This window comes from Pipistrellus kuhlii, unplaced genomic scaffold (assembly GCF_014108245.1).
Source record: "Pipistrellus kuhlii isolate mPipKuh1 unplaced genomic scaffold, mPipKuh1.p scaffold_m20_p_1, whole genome shotgun sequence".
NCBI classification, from domain to species: Eukaryota; Metazoa; Chordata; class Mammalia; order Chiroptera; family Vespertilionidae; genus Pipistrellus; species Pipistrellus kuhlii.
In genome coordinates this window covers 90,663,348-90,681,533 of record NW_023425404.1, presented here as the reverse complement: position 1 = coordinate 90,681,533, position 18,186 = coordinate 90,663,348, and the positions used below count along the sequence as shown (strand labels likewise).

The following is an 18,186-nucleotide window of genomic DNA, read 5'->3' as shown; positions in this document are numbered from 1 at the left end:
TGTTAATGTAATACAATGTGATATAATGCAAAAGGAATCCACCAGAAGTGTGTAACTGCACAGAACGACATTTTCCTGTATGTACTGCTATGTTAAACAGTCTGATATTTCAATCAATGCTTTGGACCCCAAAATAACATCCTTCCAGACCACTTTCTGGACAAAGTCAGGGCTGTGAGGGAAGCCTGGATCCTGGGTGCTTGCCAATGGCCAGAGGGAAGCCTGGATCCCAAGTATCAGTAGGAAGCCAGTGCTGTCAGCCAGGAGACCTATTCTTGCATGAATTTTGTGCATCAGGCCTCTAGTAAAATAATAAGATTAAATATACAAAAATCAGCCGAAACTGGTTTGGCTCAGCGGATAGAGCATCGGCCTGTGAACTGAAAGGTCCCAGGTTCAGTTCTGGTCAAAGGCATGTACCTTGGTTGCAGGCACATCTCCAGTAGGGGGTGTGCAAGAGGCAGCTGATTGGTGCTTCTTTCTCATTGATGTTTCTAACTCTCTGTCCCTTTCTTTTCCTCTCTGTAAAAACTCAATAAAATATATTTTAAAAAGATATATACAAAAATCAATAGCTAGCTTGTGTAACAGAAATAAATTATTTAAAATGAGAGTTAAGAAATGGTAGAAGAGCCAATGAGAAGAGTGTGACAGGAGAAAGTGAGGCCCAAGACCTTTTTTTTTTTTTTTTTTTTTTTAACTTTAACTCCTATCGCTGAACAACCATGAACTCCCAGATTCATCAGAATTATTTCACCAAGGTGGAGGCTGAGGCCAGCTGTCTGGCCAATCTGCAACTGTGGGCCTCATACACTTATCTCTCTCTGGGCTTCTATTTCAACTTTGATGATGTGGCTCTCCATGGCATGGGCCACTTATGAGAATTGGAGGAGAAGAAGCACAAGGGCACTGAGTTTCTTTTTAAGATGCAAAACCAGTGCGGTGGCCGCAGTGTCCTCCAGGATGTGCTGAAGCCTTCCCAAGATGAGTGGGATGAAACTCATGATGCCATGGAAGTTGCCCTTGTATTAGAAAAGAACCTTTTGGGACTGCATGTCCTGGGTTTTATCCGTGAAGACCCTCATCTCTGTGACTTCCTGGAGAAACATTTCCTGGATGAAGAGGTGAAATTCATGAAGAAGATGAGCAACCAACTCACTAACCTCTGCAGGCTGGCCAGCCTCAGGCTGGGCTGGGCAAATATCTCTTTGAAAGGCTCACCCTCAAGCACAACTAGGAGCCTTTGGAGTCCAGAGGTCTTTGAGGGGCCCCTCTGCATTCCCCTGTGTGGCTTGTCTGGGCCTCTTCCCAAAACCACTAGCCATTCTTTTAACCACCCTGAAGCCCTCTCCCATTCATTGGACCAAATGGAAACAATAAAGTTTTTTGCAGGAGAGAGAGAGAGAGAGAGAGAGAGAGAGAGAGAGAGAGAGAGAGAGAGAGAGAGAATTAATTTTTTTGCCCTGGCCAGGTAGTTCAGTTGGTTAGAGCATTATCCCAATATGTCAACATTGAATGTTGCATCCCTAGGTAGTTCAGTTGGTTAGAGCATTATCCCAATATGTCAACATTGAATGTTGCATCCCTGGGCAGGGCACCTACAAGAACAGCCAGTGAATGTATATGTAAGTGGAACAATAAATCAATGTTTCTCTCTTTCCCTTCCTCTCTAAAAACAATCAATAAATAACCCTAGCCATTTTTGCTCAGTGGATAGAGCATTGGTCTACAGACCAAAGGGTCCCAGGTTCGATTCTGGTCAAGGCACATACCTTGGTTGCAGGCTCCTCCCCTGCCCAGGCCCTGGTCGTGCAGGAGGCAACCAATTGATGTGTTTCTCTCACATTGATGTTTAATTCTTCTTTCCCTCTCGCTTTCATACTCCCTAAAAATCAATAGAAAAATATCTTTGGGTGAGAAATAAAATCAAGCAATACAAAAATAAATAAATAATGTAAAAATAAAAAAGGAAATCCCATTCCTAATAGCATCAAAAATACAAAATATTGGGGAGCAATCTTGGATGAATATTCAATTAAATTAGTATACAATTTATTTAGAAGAATTAAGGATAACAAAAGAATAAATGTTAAAGATAAGTATCATTAAGGATAATTAGCCCTGCCTGATATTAGAATGTCCCATACTTGAATAATTAAAATATGTGTTATTAATGCAAAAATAGTTAAATTAACAAGATAAGTAACCTTGAAACAGATCCTAATATGCTAATATATGAAAAAATATAACTGCACAAATGAATTTATGAGGGAAAATTATTCAGCAAAGAATGTTAAGACAACTGGTAGTTATGTAAAGAGAAAGCAATATGCAAACAAAATAAACAAGAATCTGGAAAAGGTATTTGCAGCAAGTATGAAAAAAGTTAATTTCTCTACTCTTTAAAAGCTCATTCAGCAGGGACCGGTTTAGCTCAATGGATAGAGCATCGGCTTGGGAACTGAAGGGACCCGGGTTCGATTCCGGTTAAGGGCATGTACCTTGGTTGCGGGCATATCCCCAGTAGGGGGTGTGCAAGAGGCAACTGATCGATGACTCTCTCTCATCGATATTTCTAACTCTCTATCTCTCTCCCTTCCTCTCTGTACAAAATCAATAAAAAATATATATTTTAAAAGCTCATTCAAATAAATAATAATACAAATAAGAAAAGGTTACAAAATAGTATAAATGCCCTGTGATTCCCACCTCAAAGGTAGGCATACAAATTGGTAAAACCCTTTGAAATGTAATTAAGAATACAGAATTTCTTTTCTTTTCTTTTTAAAATATTTTATTGATTTTACATAGAGAGGAATTGAGAGGGATAGAGAGTTAGAAACATCAATGAGAGAGAATCATCGATCAGCTGCCTCTTGCACGCCCCCCACTGGGGATGTGCCCGCAACCAAGGATGTGCCCTTGACCGGAATCGAACCTGGTACCCTTCAGTCTGCAGGCCAACGCTCTATCCACTGAGCCAAACCGGTTTCAGCAAGAATACAGAATTTCTTGATAAGAATATGAAAAATATTCACATTTCTTGACCCAGTAATTCTTTCTTTAGTAAACTATCTTGACAAAATAATTTAAGCAAATTAAAAGTACTATGGTCCTAGCTGGTTTGGCTCAGTGTCAGCTTGCACACAGAAGGGTCCAAGGTTTGATAAATATTTGTAGAATGAATGAACAACTCTAAACATCCAACAATAAGAAATGGTTTAGACAATTATTTATCTATTAGAGGCCCGGTGTATGAAATTTGTGCACTATCAGGCCTAAACTGGCAGTCAGACAACCCTCTTGCAATTCAGGACCGCTGACTACTAACCACTTGTCTGCCTGATTGCTCCTAAACACTCTGCCTGCCTGCCTGATCACCCCTAACTGCCTCTGCCTGCCTGCCTGACAGTCCCTAACTGCCTCTGCCTGCCTACCTGACTGCCCCTAACTGCTTGCTTGCCTGCCTTATCGTCCCTAATCACCTGCCTCATCGCCTCTGCCTCGGATCCTGCCACCACCACAGCTTCGTCTGGAAGGACATCTGGAAGGTCATTCATCTGTCTGGTCTAATTAGCATAGTATGCTTTTATTATCATAGATTCAATATAATATTGCAAAATTATTACATATATTTTTAAGAATAACAATTTATAACATGGGAAGTATTTATGATGAAATGATAAGTTTAAGAAAGCAGAATATATTTTACCTATATGATTACAAAATTTCTTATACTAGTTTCTTATAAAATTAGAAACTAGTGTAAGAAACTACATATAGAAAAGATTACAATGTTTCTTTTTCTATATATTATGTTTACAAATATTAAAAAAGAAACTTTGTGGTGAGAAATAAAAATTGAAGGAGATACAGTTAAATGTTAAAAATGGTTTGGAGAGAGAGAATACTAGTGAATTTTCTTTGTGACATTCCATAACATGTATTTCTTTAATACTGGAAAATTTTATAAGAACAACATCAAAAGAGATAATTTTTTAAATAACCAATGGTTTCAGTTCAATGATGTCAAATTAAAATAACAACAAATGGGAAAAAAAGAGAAGGAACTACAAACATCCTAAAATAGGTAATTATAAATTAGTTTTGGTTTATTTTAGTATCCTATATAATAAAAGGATAATATGCCAATTGACCCTAATGGACCCTAATGGCTGAACCACCAGAATGACTGCTTGACCAGTCACTATGAGGCGCACTTACCTCCTCTAGGTCCTTTTCCCTAGCCCGCAGGCTCCCATCACCCAATGGCAAGTGGGGAACTTGGGGTGGGTAAGAAAGGGTGTGTGGGCAGCACCAGGCCAAGGCCCCCACCCTGCCAGTTGTCTCACACATAGAGGGTGGGGATGGGGCTGGCGAGCAGGTGGGAACGGCTGACCTCTGGGTCCCTCACCCAGGTTTTCAGGCTCTGATTGCCCAATGGCAGACGAAGAACTGGGGGTGGGTGGCGGCGGGGGTAGAGTCGGCTGCGGGCAGCCAGAGAAGATGGCTCTGATTATAGGCTAGGCCTAGGGACGACTTTTGTGTGCTGGGCCTCCAGTAATTTGATAAGTTTGGGCTTAAGAATATGAACACCGTCCTGACTGGTTTGGCTCAGTGGATAGAGCATTGGCCTGCAGATTCAATGGTCTCAAGTTCTATTCCGGTTGTGGGCATATCCCCAGTAGGGAGTGTGAAGGAGGTAGCTCTATCCCTCTCCTTTCCTCTCTGAAAAAAAAAAAAAAAAAAAAAGCAATTAAAAAAAAAAAAGAAAAAAGAAAAGAAAGAATATGCACACATGGTGTCAAAACAAGCCAGAGGAAAATCATTTGGGCAAAAAAAATGAAAAAGGATCCCAAGTCAAATTTATAGGAAATACTCCTTTATTAACTTTTGGTCGAGAATATCTTTGTATATTTTTCAGAAAACAACTCCAAGACCATGTGGATTCTGGCAACAGAGAGGAATTGACAGGATAACTCCAACTATGAAGACAGATGAGAAGCAGTCCAGAGATGGAAGACACTGACAATGCCTTGTCATACCAGCAGTCAGCAACTATGCATTACTACAGGTTGCCCAGGACCAAACCAGAGAGGGTTGGACGTGCATTACCACCATTTGTCTACCATCCAGAACTGAAATATCATTGCTGACATGTACACATAAGGAACTGTTTGACATTGAAATTGGGTCTCAAAAGAACTATTGACCCAGAAAGAAACTCATTACAGACTGATTCATATGCCTTTCAGCATAATGATTATTGTTTGTCTCATTTTTGATTCTTATAAGTATATTTCCAGTAGGACATGATCTCATGCATCTAGGGGAAATAGTGAACAGCATAGACTAATGAACAAGAATAAACCCAGAGATAAGGAGCCATGGGTCAGACTGTTGGACCTCAAAGGAAGGGTGGGGATAAAAGGGACAGATCAACCAAAGGACTTGTGTACATACATATGAGCCTAACCAGTGATCAAGGACAATAGGGAGGTGGGGTTATGAGTGGGGAGGGGTGGGGGATTGGAATGGGGGTTTGAGGACAAATATATGATACCTTAATCAATAAAGAAATTTTGAAAAAAAGAAAGAAAAAAAAAGAATATGAAAGCTGGTTATCCTCTGAATCACTGCTTTTGTTTTCCAATTACATTACCACCCTTAAGTTCCTCTTCTATAGAAATTTTTAAGCCTTCAAATGCTCTCAAAAATACTGATTCCTGGGGCCTATCCCTAGAGTTTCTTATTCAAAAAGATTGGGGTGAGGCCTAGGCATCTCTGTGTTTTAAACATAGTCCCTGGGTGATTCTATGTTTGGGAATTCCCTGGGCTGTTATAAGGAGACTTTCTCCTTTGAACTTCTGGGGTGGAGGAACCTGTCATATCTGCTGTTGGGTCACTACTGTTCCTACACTGTTGTCCCAGCTGCTATTGTTCTTGGCTGTCGACCTGAGGGTGTGTGTACAAAATGTAGAACCTTTATCCGAGGAGCTAACAGACTGGTCCTCCTCTGGCCCTTGAGCCTTCACCTGTTTACCTAAGTGCCAGAGGTTGTTTCAGGTAGGTCCTCACAGTCCACAGTCCTTAACATGATTCAGAACCCCTCATCCTAGTGATCATTGTCCTGTAGGCTCATTTAAAAATGTTCTGTGCTTCTTCCCCATTCATGCAAGCTCAGTATTGAACCTCCTTCCCAACAATTTCCTCTGTTCCCATGGAAGTCCCATTGGGTTGAAACCAAATACCTCCACTTCTCCAGTCTCTGCACAAGCACTCCCTGTATCTCCTGCTTTATTTGAAATCTGACTCTCTCCTGAGGTCACTTCTCCTACAGACCTCATTTGTTTAGATCTCAAGTAACCATTATGTAGTGTTAATATTCACCTTGGGCCATTTCTTACCTTTTCACTTACATTTTAAAGAAAAAAAAAAATCCCAAGTAAAGCAAGAATTCTCTTTTTGAGAATCATGGCATCCACCTTAGTATCTATTTTTTGTCATCTAATGACCAACTTCTGAGTCACTTCTAAAATATCTTAAGAGTAAAGTGGGTTATTTTCTCTCAACTTGAACCACTTCATATCTAATTGCTAGAGGCCCAGGGCACAAAATTCGTGCACAGATACAGTCCCTAGGCCTGGCCTGCAATCAGAGCCATCTTCCCTGGCTGCCTGCAGCTGGCTCCGCTTCCCTCTGCCACCCACCCTCTGTTCCCCATTTGCCATTGGGAGATCAGAGCCTGAAGACCAGGGGAGAGACTGAGAGGTCAGCCATTCCCACCTGCTCACCAGCCCCACTGTGTGTGGGGTAACTGGCGGGGTAGGGGCCTTGGCCTATATCTAAATTACTTTCTGTAATTAAAAAAATATCTTATCTAATAAAAGAGTAATATGTAAATTGACCATCATTCCCAACACACAAGATGGCCTCCCCATATGGTCAAAGATGGCTGCCCCCATGTGGACACAAGATGGCCACCACAAGATGGCTGATAGGGGAGGGCAGTTGTGGGTGATCAGGCCACCAGGGAAGGAAAGTTGGGGGGAACTAAGGCCTGCAGGGGAGGGCAGTTGGGGGAGGGAGACCAGGCTTGCAAGGGAGGGCAATTAGGGATAAAAAGGCTGGCAGGGGAGCAGTTAGGCGTCAATGAGGCTGGCAGGGGAGTGGTTAGGGGGGTATCAGGCTGGCAGGCAGAAGCAGTTAGGGTCAATCAGGCAGGCAGGTGAGTGGTTGGGAGCCAGCAGTCCTTGATTGTGAAAGAGATCCTAGATTAGAGAGGATGCAGGCTGGGCTGACGGACATCTCCCCCAATGCACAAATTTCATGCACTGGGCCTCTAGTGTTTATATAAACACCAAATATTTAGGCTATAGACAAATGTTTATAACCACCAGATACCAGGCTAGGCAGTTGGGTTATAGTGACCAATGGAATCCAGCTACAATGAATGCCTATGGAATTGTTTGATTGATACTTCTTTTCTATGAATTGCACATTCCTTTTTTATTTACTTGGTTACAGGGGGCCTATAATGGTATGAGGGGTATGGAATGAGCATCTAAACCAAGATTGGCAATTAATCTTTTCACTGGGAAATTTGAAATTTGGACAGACAGAATCAGATTGTAACAAGGTAACTTGAAAGCTGTTGATAGTGGCCATTTTCTGTAGCTATGGCAGATTCTGAAAGATGTGCAAACAAGAGACTCTCCAAAAGAGGACTTTCTGGATTATTTTTTTAAAATTACTTTATTGATTAAGGTATCACATATTTGTCCTCATTTCCCCCCATTCCCATCCCAAATCCCTCCCCACACATATCTCTACCCCCCTGTTGTCCATGACCACTGGTTAGGCTCATATGCATGCACACAAGTCCTTTGGTTAATCTCTCTCCCTTATCTTCACCCTTCCCTATATTCCCCGAAGTCCGACAGTCCGATTGATGCTTTCCTGTCTCCAGGTCTGTTCTTGTTCATTAGTCTATGTTGTTCATCATTTCCCCTAGATCAGGTGTCGGCAACCTGCGGCTCCAGAGCCGCATGTGGCTCTTTTGAAGCTTTACCACGGCTCCAACAACTTGCAAGCCTGTGTGAAAATGAAGGTAACGTCTTACAGCCCTGATGTGCTGACACTGTGCACTGAGGTTCAGGAGCAAAAATCCCATTAACCAGGTAAATTAAATATTTTAATTAGCTATTAATTTGCAAAAATATATTTTACATTGTTAAGTGAAAAAGTCCTTTTTTTCTTCAGAGTGACAGCTAACTGCACGATCCGGTATATAGCATTAAGGTAAGAAACAATATATGCAGTGTTATATTTGTTTTAAATGTCGCAATGGTTTTGCGGCTCCCAGTTGTTTTTTTTTTCCTTCAGAAATGGGTCCAAGTGGCTCTTTATGTCTTAAAGGTTGCAGACCCCTGCCCTAGATGAATGAGCTCATGTGATACTAGAAATACACTTATAAGAGCCAAAAATGAGACAACATAGTTATGCTGAGAGGCAAATGAATCAGTGTATAGTGAGTTTCTTTCCAGGGCAACAGTTATTTTGAGTCCCAATTTCAATGTCAAACAGTTCCTTATGTGTACATGTCAGCAATGATATTTCAGTTCTGGATGGTAGACAAATGGTGGTAATGCAGGTCCAACCCTCTCTGGTTTAGTCCTGGGCAACCTGCAGCGATGCATAGTTGCTGACTGCTAGTATGGCAAGGCATTGTCAGCGTCTTCCATCTCTGGACTGTTTCTCTTCTGTCTTCATTGCTGGAGCACGCCTAACAATTCCTCTCTGTTGCAGGAATTCACATGGTCTTGGAGTTGTTTTCTGAAAATATACAAACATATTCTCGATCAAAAGTTAATAAAAGAATCTTCTCTATAAATTTGAGTTGCGATCCTTTTTCATTTTTTTGCCCAAATGATTTTCCTCTGGCTTGTTTTGACACCATGTATGTTTTATATGGGTGTCTTGCTATTAGTATTACAAATGAAAGTTAATTTTCTAAAGTAAAAATTTTCCAGATATAATTAACTTACAGGATATTTTTCCTTACATGATATTCTATAATACTATCCCCCCTTTTTTGATTTAACTATTAGAAAGCTTCTGGAAATTTTATAATGTAATCTTGATAGCTTTTAAATTTTTTTTTTTTTGCATTAAAATATGACTGCTTTGGTTCATTACATGTTACACAATTTTACCATGAGATGAACTACCAATAAAAATTTTAGTTAACACTTTAGGAACAGCTTTTTTGTCCAGTACAATTGATTTTTCTAGAATATTTGCTTATTTCAATTAGCCAATTTAAATTAGCCTGAAAACTTGACTACAATTTTACTGTCAAATTTAATACTCTAACAACCATCTTATTTTACCCTGTAAATATTAGTGGAGAGGATTTTATTTGTCTTCTTGAGTAGGCCCTGAGCATTCCCGGTGCTAGGATGGGTTTAGATATCAAAAACCCCACTTCTCCATATCATGGGTACAAGACAACTCAAACAGTCTTGTTACAGTGAGAGGGCAGCTGCTGTTGGTCTGGATTCAAGATGCTCCAGTCTTTAGTTCTATTCCCATGGTCTGACTGCATCTTTGTCTTGAGATTCTAGGGTCCTTCCTATAAAAGTATTTTCTATTTAAGATAGTATTTTATGTCAGGTTTCTATGAAAAAGCAAGGTCCTGTATTCTTTTGGAAAGCTGGACTGCCTTATTTTGTGATTGGTGACCCAGCCATGTGTCCTTTGAGGACAGAGGATTGGGTAGCAAATGTCAGGTTGTTGTTGCTTATGTCCAGCCTTCATTAAGGTGTTAAAAGAATGGAACATCCTCAAATACAGCTGAAAGCTGCCTAAAAACCAAAGTGCCAGGGCATAACTTTGTTCTACAGATCCTTTTTGCCTATTGCCAGTTGCCCGAGACTCCTGAGATCAGATAATCATGTGCCTTGCTGAATCACAGCTGCCAAATTATTTATCACAGTGTTTCTAAAGCTATCAATTATCATCTTTCTCTCTGGAATCTTCAATATTTCCCTTTCTATTGGCTCCTTCTATCAGTCCGCAACTCCACTCCCCTCTTTGCAAGATCTATTCTATACTTCCCCACTCTTTCTTTCTGTTACAGGTAAACTCCTCAGAAGTCCTTTATACTCAGTGAAAAACCATAGCAATCAGGTAGAAGCCTTACTCACAGCTGCAACTGCACTATTAAGGTTATCAATGACCACCATATCACTAAATTCAAAGGATGTTTTTCAGGTTTTACTTTACTTAAGTAAAGTAAAGTAAGCACATGACACTATTTCAGGAGCACATGACACTATTGTGCTCCTGCATTCTTGAAACATTTTCTTTCATTGCCTTCTGTGATACCACATGCTTCTGTTTTTCTCTTTTACATGTCTGCTTATTTCTTTGCAAGAACCTCTTTGTGTTCTATACCTTAAACATGTTGGTGTTTGGTCCAAGTCATCAATCTTCCTCTTTAGTCCTAAATTTTCCTGGGGCTATATCAACCACTTTCTTGGCATTATCATCTATAATATATCCAAATATAAGACCAATTCCCCAACCCCTACAATAATCCCTTAGCAAAGAGGGAGTCACTTTACATACTGACCTTTAAAATATCTTTCATATTACTCAATGTTCTCTCAATTATTTTGAGCAACAAAATGCTCTTTGAGGAAATATACATTTAGCAAGAAATGATCTTATTCAATGTTCACATAGAAGCCACCTGACAGAATTAGTTAAGAAAGGAAACAAATTTAATTCAGATTTAGAAATTACTTCTAGGGAAATACCTTCACATTTGAAAGTTTTGGATGTCCTTGTAAATAAGCCTTTAAAAGTCACCATAAAAAGCAATATGATAAGTGAATATGATTACAGGATAAATGATATAGTATGATTAGATACTGTGGCCTGGAAAAAAAATTCCTAGTGACATCATATATAGTCAAAATTTTGATGGAAGATGACACATCTGGGAAATTATGTCAGAGACTCAAAATTTGACCTGGGTGATGATAAAAAGACTGTGAAGAGTTTCAATAAAATTATATTTTAAAATTAAGTTTTACATTATATGTAAAGTATGTAAGTATAAATTATTACATTAAACATAAGTAGGTCCTTGATTATTTCATGTATATGTCTAAAAGTTTGTATACTCAAGTTGGCCACAAAGTTGTTTTTTTGTTGGTTTGTTTTTTCATATATCTCTTAACCATCTGTATGTCCGCTTTAGAGGAGTATCTATTTAGGTTCTTTGCCCATTTAAAAAAATATATTTTTATTTATTTTAGGGAGGAAGGAAGTGGGAAAGAGAGAGATAGAAACATCAATGATGAGAGAGAATCATTGATTGGCTGCCTTCTGCATGCCTCCCACAAACCTGGGCATGTGCCCTTGACTGGAATCAAACCCAGGGCCCTTCAGTCCGCAGGCCAATGCTCTATCCACTGAGCAAAACTGGCCAAGGCTGACCACAAAGTTTTATTAGGGGGACAGATTTTACTTGGGAAAATGGGGGTTCACCATATATTCAGAGGTACCTTATATTTGAACATATATGGTTTAAGCTGATGGCACATCTCTCTAGCCCAGTTTTTCCTGCTAAACTCCAGACCTAAATAATGAACAGATTATTGATATTTCCATTCAAATATCCTATAGGCACTTTAAACTTATCCATAGTTAAACTCACATTTCTTCCCATCTTCTCCTCTTACTTGTTCTCTTCCCAGTGAATGTCATCGGCCTAAAATGAAATCTGTGAGTCACCCATGTCACCTCTCTCCCACATACCCCTGTTGTTTCTATAGATCTTCTAAATCTCTTATCTATTCACTTCTCTTAAGCCTTCCTGCTTTACTCTAGGCCAGCAATTTTCAACCTTTTTCACCTCCTGCCACAGATAAACTAATTACTAAAATTCTGGGGCAAATAAAAAAATACATTTTTTGCCTGACCAAAAAATAGGTATAATTTTCATTCATTCACACTGAACTACTATTGTGTTGGCTGTGGTCATTTTTTTTAATTTGACAATCTAAGGGAAAAGAGGTCAGTGTCCCTGACAACTAGTATTGTATGCTTCAAAAAATTTTGCAGCACACCAATTATAAATCACTGCTTTAGGCCACCAACACCTCCTTTCCAAACTACCCTTAACAGAATCTGAACTGGTTTTCTTGGTCTTGTCTCCTTTCAACCTACACTCCAGGAAGCAGCCCTAGTGATCTTTCTAAAATGCAAATTATCAGGATCCAAGATGGCTGCGCCCAGGTAAACACCTAGCCGCAGCCGCACACAACAATTTCAATAAAATAAAACTAAAATATAAAATGGACATTACCCAGAACTACAGGAAAGTTGACTGACTGGAAACTCTACAATGAGAAGCAAGGAGAAAACCAGAAGGAAGCGCTGAGGAGCTGTAAAAGCCTAAGGTACAGAGACATGCGGCACGCAGAGAGGATGGAGCTGGAGAGGAGGGAGGCCGAGTGCCTGGCTGGCGTTCCCTAGTGGGAAGGAGATAAAATTCCGACTGTGTTGGGCCCCAGTTCTGACTGCTCTGAACCCCAGTTCTAGGCCAGACCCTGGGGACCCAGGCTCATCCATAGGGAGTTGGGCTGTAAGGCGGATCCCAGGGGAAGTGGCGTAAGGAGGTCCCGGCGGCGCGCACATTGCGCGCAGAGAAGGGACTATCGGCTGTGCCGTGGGATTGCCCTGGCCGGAAGGAGACTGGGGCTCCAGTCTGCTCTGAACACCACCTCCAACTCCACTTCCAACTGAACTGAACCCCAATACCGGGCTCATTGGGGGGGAGCATAGACTGTTTGGCAGCAGGCGAAAATCGAAGGCATCTATCTCTCAGAGGCGCTTTGCAGCGAGTACTGAAGGACCCTGAGACGCAGGAGCCGCAAGGCTGTAGGCTCCACCCTGAAATCCCGTCCCATCTGTAACTGCGAAATGCGACAACAAAATAGATCAGAAACGAAAGAAATGGAGGACAAAAAGCGACTGGATATAGAGTTCAAATCTATGCTTATAAGGTTTTTCAAGAATTTCCTAGAAAAGATGGATAAGACCTATGAGGATATGAAAAGAGATCAACTAGAATTAATAAGGAGTCAACAAAAAATGATAAGGGATCAACAAGAAATGATAAGGGATCAACAAGAAATAAAGAATACATTGTATGAAATAAAAAAATATTATACAGAGTCCTAAAAACAGAATGGAAGTTCGCAAGAATCAAGTCAAAGATTTGGAACATAAAAAGCCAGAAGACACTCCTCCGCAGAAGCTAGAAGGCAAGAGAATCCAGAAAATTGAAGATAATGTAAGAAACCTCTGGGACAACTTCAAGCGAACCAACATCAGAATTATGGGGGTCCCAGAAGATGAGAGAGAGCAAGATATCGAAAACATACTGAAAGAAATAGTGACAGAAAACTCCCCCCACCTGGTGAAAGAATTAGACTTACAAGTCCAGGAAGCGCCCAGAACTCCAAACAAAAGGAATCCAAAGAGGACCACACCAAGACACATCATAATTAAAATTCCAAGAGCAAAAGACAAAGAGAGAATATTAAAAGCAGCAAGAGCAAAGAAGGTAGTTGCCTATAAAGGAGCACCTATACGATTGTCAGCTGACTTCTCAACAGAAACCATGCAGGCCAGACGGGAATGGCAAGAAATATTCAAGGTGATGAATAGTAAGAACCTACAGCCAAAGATAATCTATCCAGCAAAGCTATCACTCAGAATCGAAGGTCAGATAAAGAGTTTCACTAATAAAAAAAAGCTAAAGGAGTTCATCAACAACAAACCAGAATTATATGAATTGCTGAAGGGGGTTCTTTCAGAAGAGAAAGTAAATAAAGATAAAAATTTTGAACAACAAATACGTAACTATCAACAAGTGAATCTAAAAACCAAGGAAATTAAAAAAAAATCTGATGAACAATATTAACTGTTGAATATAATAGAATCAGAGGTATGGAAGGGGAGTGAACTGATGATTCTTGGGGAAAAGGGGAGAGGGGGATGTGGGAAGAGACTGAACATAAACTGTGCACCTATGGATGAGGACAATGGGGAGTGTGGAAAGGGCAGAGGGTGGGATGGGAACCTGGTGGAGGAGAGCAATGGTGGGAGGGGAAAAAGGAACATTTGTAATAATATGAACATTAAAAACTTATTAATAAAACTTATTTTATTAAAAAAATAAAATAACAAAATAAAATGCAAATTATTCTGGTTAGAGATCATAGCTGCTTCTCTTATTCCACAACCTTCCTCCCTGTTCCCTCCCAACATAGTCAGGTTAGATGCTCTTAAAATGTTTCCTTACACTCCTTTTCTTTCCCTTCTATAACACTTTTTCACACTTCTTTTATTATAATTGTTTATCTCTTCTGCTAGATGGGGAATCTTGTCTATCTTACCTTGTCTATCTACAGGGTAAGACCTAAGAAATTGTAAGTGCTTTATAAATATTAAATGAATTAACTAATAATTTTGTTATCTCTGCCATCCCACACAGTATCTGGCAAATAACAGGTCCTTGATAACATTTACGAATAGATTCTTGCTGAACTAAGGATATGTGATGAAGCAATGTGTAACAAGCAAAATTAATACTGTGTAGGCTTTATCTTTAAAGAGTACATATCCACTGAAACCAGTTTGGCTCAATGGATAGAGCGTCGGCTTGGGGACTGAAGGGTGTTGGGTTCGATTCCTGTCAAGGGCATGTACCTTGCTTGCGGGCATATCCCAGTAGGGGGTATGCAAGAGGCAGTTGATCAATAACTCTCTCTCATCGATGTTTCTAACTCTATCTCCATTCCTCTCTACAAAATCAATAAAATATATATTTTTAAAAAATACACAAATAAAAAATAAGAGTGCATATCGTTCTTAATTAGACTTAAGCAAAGATGGCTGCCTAGAACAGGTGGCTTTGGGAAGAGAAAGGCATAAAGTTCCTTATTAAGTGGGATGTAAAGGGCAAATTTAAAAATGTCAACATCTGCGCAGAAGAAAACCAGGTTTTTAGGACATGGGTAAATCCTAGTTAAAATTTGCTGTGACTAGGAAGTATTCCATACTGGAATCTACTAGCTTTCTTCTTTATCTTGAATACTGGAATTCAGTTAGGAATCAGCTGCTGAATCTAATTACTGCCAACAATTAAGCACTAAACTATAATGCCTCTCTGAAATTGGAAATAATCTTTCCACTACAGAAAATAAGATTCTCGCCAAGTTATATATTTATAGAATTAATTTTCCATTTAATTTTTATATCATCACTTAGATGAAATTTCTAGTTATTTTTGGCCTGCACTATGATAATGTATACCATGGGTGAGGTATGTCTGGCCCCTGGGCCATTTAAAGCCCAAGAAATCATTTGGTTTGGTTCTGCTGAGGCATTAGGGGTGAGTTAATTAACTACTTGACCAACTATAGCAGGCTAATTTTTAAGTTGATAATTTTGTATGGCCCATGAATGATGTTATAAATATCTAAATGGCCCTTGGCAGAAAAAGTTTCCTCACTCCTAATATATAGTAACATACAATGGCCATCCTGTTTTCTTTGCTCTAAAAGTTTTTTTGTGCACTATTCCTTGAACATGAGTTTCATGTTCTAACTTTACTTAGATGAAAAAAGTATTAATTTCATGAATGGTTTAATATATCTTCATTGATTACTTAAATACGTTAATTAGCAATATGTGGATTGGGGTATTAGTTTAAAAATCTTGTTGGGAGAGTGAACATGATAAATAAGATGTCTAGAAAAATCTTCTCTCATAGATACCTTACCAAGGAAAGGAGAAATTTAGATTCCAAATTTTAAAGGGAATTTTCAGTGTCAGTTACACTGAAAAAAAGTGAAGGATCTGAATTCAAGTGTATGCTTAGTTTACTTTACTATCTTACTTTTGAACTGATATAAAATTTGTGACTTTTAATCTGGGCTCCATCAATTATTTTATTTTATTTTTAAAAATATATTTTATTGTTTTTTTTACAGAGAGGAGGAGAGAGGGATAGAGAGCTAGAATCATCGATGAGAGAGAAACATCGACCAGCTGCCTCTTGCACACCCCCTACCGGGGATGTGCCCGCAACCAATGTATAATACGTGCCCTTGATAGGAATCGAACCTGGGACCTTTCAGTCCACAGGCAGACACTCTACCACTCAGCCAAACCGGTTTCGGCTCCATCAATTATTACTGGTTTATTATAATGTGTTTGGTTAAAATTGTGACATAATCACAAGTCAGAAATATATATGATGTAGTCACCCTATTTTACAGAAAGTGCTTTAAATTTTTTTTTTTTTACCCTGATATACAGTGGGCTGATAAATTAATGAGAAAGTTCATAGAAGTCAAACATGAAAGCATTCTGATTATTTTATTAGCCACAACTCATTTTTTTAAACTTAGGGTTAAAGATAAGCTTCAGCCCTAGCTGGTTTGGCTCAGTAGATAAGGCATCAGCCCGTGGACTGAAGGTTTGATTCTGGTGAAGGGTACATGCTTGGGTAGTGAGTCAGTGGTGGGCATGCTGGAGGCAGCCCATCAATGATTCTCTCATCACTGATGGTTCTATCTCTCTCTCCCTTCCTCTCTGAAATCAACAACAACAAAAAATATATAAATAAAGATAAGCTTCATTTCACAAGTCTCATTGTTTTAATGGAATGCAAAATTTCCAGACTTGGGAAATATATCCAAATATTAATTTTTGCAAGGCAATTTAGTTTCCAAAGAACTTTCTCATTATATCAGAGAAATTAATAATGATGTGATTATTAAAGGCTAATTAAGCAGTACTTGTTAAGTAATTGGAAGGTAATCTATTTCTAATTTAACAGGTCAATCAAAGGTATTTAGGAAATATTTTTTGCTGATTAACAACTCTAAAAAAATATATTTAATTTGTTTCCCTTGTGGCAAACAATAAGCGTGCATTGATCTTTTATGAGACAGTTGTTTCAAAGAATTAAATTGGGATGAGGGTCTCTAATGCCACCATTTTGATGATTTAAGAGGTTTGGTGAGAATTCCGAGCTCTTTCCTTCCAATGCTAACGCAAGCCTTATATTACTGTTTATTTTGGCATTTTAGAATAAAAGAAAACATCTGAAGAAAGTAATTTGAAGGCACAGAGAAGTGGAGGTCAAAGAAACAGTCCTTTTCTTGTGGGAAGCTACACACTTTGGTATTAACAATCAGACAGTAAACCAAAATCTAACTCAACAGTCAAAACATGATTCTTTAAGTGCATCACCATACAAAGAAATGGTCTTAAAATATTTTCCAGGTGTGCAGCTCAAATTTTTCTCATCTGCAGTGTTACCAACTATTATAGAAGCTGCTTTCTCCTAACTTTGGGTAGCCTAGGCTCTGCCTCAAGATTACCAAGTGGTTTAAAATCACATCTCTCTTGCTCCCCGTTTTCTGGCGAAAGACGTAATTTCCAGTGTTAACAAAAAAAAACCAAAAAAAAAAAAAAAAAACCAAAAACCAAAAACCAAAAAAACCTGTAAAGAATTTTTTTTGTGAGTTTATTTGAGCCTTACTGTTGACACAAGCCGGGAAGCAGAACCTCAAGGGATTGAGATAATGCTCTGGAGAATGGCGGGTTACATTTCTATATTTATACATTGCAATCAAAGGAAAGGGATGTAGGTGAGTTACATGAAATTCATTGGTGATAGATTAGGAAGGTGGGACAAAGTAAGCGGGAAACCTCTGGGATAGGGTAAAAGGTTAAATGATGGACATGAGCTTCTTTCACTATTAATTACGTTAGAGGATACAGGTTAGCTAACGTAATTAACAGTTGACAATTAACTTGATAACAATAACTATGAGGAATGTCTCCAGAGGTCCGGGGTAAAAAGAAAGTTACAAGTTACCCAGACATCTCACAGATATGTTATCTTAGATGTTGGAAGGCAGAGGGGCTCAGTAAAAGATCAAAGTTGATCTTTGTCAGGTGAAATATCTGGGACATGACTACCTACTATAACCTGTTAGATATTTAATTTTCAAACCATCTTTTGTGGTTATCTTAGGTCTCTGGGTTTGCAAGACTGTCACGCAGGCCTTCCCTGAGCTTGTCAGGTTA

General features: G+C 39.1%; 1 pseudogene; it reads left to right on the top strand.

The window, feature by feature from the left end:
* Nucleotides 1-699: 699 nt before the first annotated feature.
* Nucleotides 700-18,145, top strand: LOC118705744 (annotated as a pseudogene).
* Nucleotides 18,146-18,186: the final 41 nt, after the last annotated feature.